Raw genomic sequence first — 4678 nt, 5'->3', positions numbered from 1 at the left:
TGTGGGTCACATTTTTAATTTTTTAACCTATTAGATATGCAAACTTTTTAAATCTTTCTATTGTGTTACGTAGCCTCAGTATTAGGCCTTTGATGGCCATTGACAAAATTTTTCTATGTCGAATCGTTTTTGAGTTTTTGGGGTTTTTGTTAAAAAAACGAAAAGTGGTCAAAGTTACCCCGCCGGTCAAAGTAACCCCATTTTACGGTATTTTTTTAAATTTTACTGAGTTTCTGATCTAAAATTTGCATGCATAAATGATGAAGACGTGTAATACAGTTTACCATGTAACCTCATCATCAAAAGCAAAAGAAATGAAGCTTAACTAAAAATGTGTGTGCATAACCGAGGTCAAAATAATTTGTAATGGAAATTTTTCTGTGCATGCCAGTGCCAGAATGTTTTTATATATTTATAAATGATCCTCAGAGATTAGAGTTATTTAGCAGTATGGAATTCAGTGATGAGTTTTTGTACAATTCAAGGTTGTTTACCCATTGTTCAATCGGCAGACCAGCTAGTGCAAGCCTGACAGCTTCAATGCACAGACCGCAAGCAGTGTAGTAGCAGCTGTTAGCATGGCAGGTAATCTAATGGTTGATGGTGTCATTCCTCTAATTTGGTTACTACACTCACCAAGCTAAAATGACCAAGATAATATAAAATGAATGTTGAATTACACCATGTTCTGGATAGGGAATGTATTCGCACATTTATGTAACAAAATGTATTGGAAGGCCTACCATGTGCAAGTTACATCTCCCACCACTATGCCAAGGTGTACACCAAGTTCATGATAGGCTGTCACTATTCTAATGTTGCAAGCTTTACCAACTGACCCAGCGCACTTTACTGATGTGTCTCTCCATGTCACTATTATTGATGCGCTCCACTAGCTTCTTTATCTGTAAGTGAACAGTTTTTACAATAAATATTTTCTAAAATAATGTTGTTTAGCATTTATGTGTTAATAAAATTTACTAGCAGTGATGATGCTTTTAGAAAATTAATCCAAAAACTTGTATAAAAGTATTTAGAATTCATAATTTGATAAATAAATTATATTTATAACTTTCATGAATATCAAAAACATTGTTTAGGAAGGTTTTACAATTTATAGGAACAGCACCTTTAAATTTAATCTATCAAATCTTTGTAAAAACTTTTATTTTAATACTATCAAATCTTTGTCAGTAAATGCATGGTGATGAATGTCACATTTCAATTCATTCATGAAAATATTTTTTTTTGCTCAAGCATCACCAAATTCATTTCAAGCCTTGGTATTCAATTTTGCTATTAGCAGGAGGGTGGGTTAGGCTACCAAACAGCTCACTCTACTACTCATTCACAGTTTGGGGTGACATGGACCATTGATGGGTTTCTTGGACCATTGATGGTGTGACTTGGACCATTGATGGGTTTCTTGGACCATTGATGGTGTGACTTGGACCATTGATGTTTAATAGCTATCATGTCCTCAAGATGGCGTCAAAGTTGTGACAGATGATTTACAATGAGGCGACTATTTGATGGCTGAGCTTTTCAACAGCAATACCGAACACGTTCCCTTCGAATACAAACTTTATATTATATCACAGGTCGCATGTACAATTATTTGCGTTAAAGTAGTACAAAATAACTACGAATGTCTTTACATGATTCTTTGCATTCTAATTCTGGTAGCAAGCAATTTCGTTTCATTTGGAACACGAAAATTTTACTAGGATAGCTAGTCACGTGTCAATAAACCAGAAGAAATCCTCAATAAACCTAAACTTGGTTGCAAACAATTCACGATGACATAAATGTGCGCAAAAATTCATCAAACTTTTTGAATGGAATTCTATTTTCATTATTACTTGAATTGCATTCGTTGACATGGAAAGCGACAAAAATTCTGTTGTCGGTCTGTTGACCTCACTGGAGCGGAATGCACGAATGTCGGAGATATCATTGAGACATTGACTGATTTTAACATATAAAAATTAGGTATAAAAAATATTTAATGTTGCTTTCATTTATATGACGGTTCTTGTTATAACCGTAAAATTTCTCAAAATTAAATTACTACATTTACGTATTCTGAAGCAAATTTATCCCGGCTGAATGCCCGTATTGTGTTTGAAATTGAACAATTTAAAATTTGTTGAGTAGTAAAATAGGATATGACCCAAATTAGTAATCTTATTTTATTATTAACCATTGAATGTACTTTCAAGATGTCACTGCCTATTTGTTTGAGAATCCTATAGTGTAATTGTAATTCTCTTGTGACATTTCGTTGTGCTCTTGCGACATTTGGCAACGATAACCGCACGAGTTCAAATCGCACTAACCTGCGGGAAAACAAACGTGTACAGCGGTGTACCTGTATCGTGGAGTGATTTCTGTGATAAATTGATTGTCAAACCACCAAGGTAAAATGATGACGAAACGCCTTGGATTCTTTTACTAGTATTTTGTTTTCTAAAGTAAAGCAAGAGTTTATGTACAAGAAGATCCAGCCGAGTTCTGACTTATTGGGATGAATTGAATGCATCAATCATCAATGCAAATAGGTACTTAACTGGACTAGCCATACGCATCCTATCCGGCTATTCCTCGAACTTCGAAGGCTCGAGTAACGCAGTGCTATCGGCTAGCCTAATTCCCTAATTACAAAAAATAGGAAAAGCTGCAAAAATTTTCCTTAATTTTTAAATAATCTGAAAATCAATCTTTTTTTCCTGCGATGCCCAGAAAATTCTGCCCAATAGCATGAATAGGTATTCCAGTTTGGAAGTCTGATCACTGAAGACTGAAGTAAGGAATTGGAGCAAATAAATGAAAATTAGGTATACCTATAGGCCTATTGAAATACCATCAAACAGGCCACAGGGTAATAAGGGACAGGCAGGGTAAATCTGGACAGTCGTCCAATATTTTGTAGAAATGTGGTAGGCTTGTGCCTTGTAGCAGCTAAAAAAACTAAAATATTCAAAATATTGCAGAATTAAAAATAGGACTTTTTTTGGAAAGTTGAAGTTCAACATTTTTACTAGGTATCTAACATGAAGCAAGTTGAGAAATCATACATTTACTTGGGACAATTTAGAACGTTTTTCATTCATAACTTCTTACCATGAAACATTTCATAAACAAGTTTAGACTCATTTCAAAGCTCTTTGCAGTTTGCAACTTGCAAGGGCTATCACATGGCTTCTCCAAAAAAATTCCATTTGCTATTTGTAAGGTGCCAGAAGCCACACTCAGGATGATGTATGTTTTCGGTGAATTTTCCTGCGCATTTTCACTTTTTTTAAGCTATTGCTGTGCACAGTTGGCGCAATGTAATGAAAATTGATTCTCTTCGCGCACGTGTTCGCGCAATCCCTTATATTGTCGACTAAAATAGTAGAACTATTTTAGCTTTCTAAAGTACGGCGCACGGCACATTTTTTTACCAGCATAGTATGGCGCACCGCGCAGGTCGTTAAAATGACAAAATAAATTCCCGCGCACCTGGCATATCTTCCTGACCATGGGCCAGAAGCAAAAAAAGTGTCCCGAGTAGCCCCGTCAAACGGGACTACTTGGGACACTTGGAATAAAACTTCATTTTGAAACATTTGAAGCATGCAGAGCATACTCATGCATTACTAACAGTATTCTGAACTTCTGAAGTCCTCCTCTTTCATTGTAGAATGTAGATGAGGTAGAGGTAGAATAGGTAAATGACATTTTCTGTGATTTTTACTTGTTTTTCCTTTATTGATATGATATTACCATATACATTAATTACCTTATTATTGATGCGATATTACCGTATTATTGATGCGATATTACCGTATCCATGAACATTGAACATATCATTGACTGATTGAGCATTTACAACAACCTTGACCACTACAAGCTTCATATCAGCAGCCTTATAGCCTAGCATTTTTTCTGTATCTGTAAGCTTAAAGTACAGTTTGTAATTTCACACCATTTTAATTGGGTTAAGTTAATTTACTATAGAAAAAGATTGTGAAAAGCCTGAAAAGTATACCTGAAACAGAAGGGAATGTTTCATTGGCAACCAACATGAGTTTTGGAGAAATAAATCATAGTTTAGGTCAATTACTTATCATTCTATGATGCCTGGTACACAATTCTATATATGACATTCTACGCACAATTTTGTGATGACCAATGATGCACTAATTTTTCTATAAGTGAAATTTTTTTTCTGAGCAAGGTAAATGTAATCAATATTCTTTGTTTTTAATCAATTTATTTCTTAACTGGAGCCTTTGCTAACTGAGGTTCTACTGTAAATGCATTTTTAGGAGTGTCCCGAGCAGTATGGAATTCTGTATAGGTAATATATTATCATGTTAACAAAAGAAAATGTATCGAAAAATTTACCACCCTACACCTTCCACTGAAGTGACAATTGATACTCTTACACTGAGCTCGTCAAAAACTGCGGACACTCGGACAGCTGCACTTCCTCTAACTCACTTGGGTGTGGTTCGAAAACCGATAAAAAGTCGGCGACATTCCCTCCAATACATCACTAGTCGTGTATCCGTATCGACAAATTTTGTAATGAATATGTTCCAAAATAAAAATTACGTAAACTTTCGCAGAAAATTCTCACGATTTCACCAATACCAACAAAGTAGATGTGTATAAGAGACAGCACTAGCAC

The sequence above is a fragment of the Hyalella azteca genome, unplaced genomic scaffold (assembly GCF_000764305.2).
Source record: "Hyalella azteca isolate HAZT.00-mixed unplaced genomic scaffold, Hazt_2.0.2 contig9325, whole genome shotgun sequence".
Taxonomy (NCBI): Eukaryota; Metazoa; Arthropoda; class Malacostraca; order Amphipoda; family Hyalellidae; genus Hyalella; species Hyalella azteca.
Note: the sequence above shows the minus strand (reverse complement) of the source record.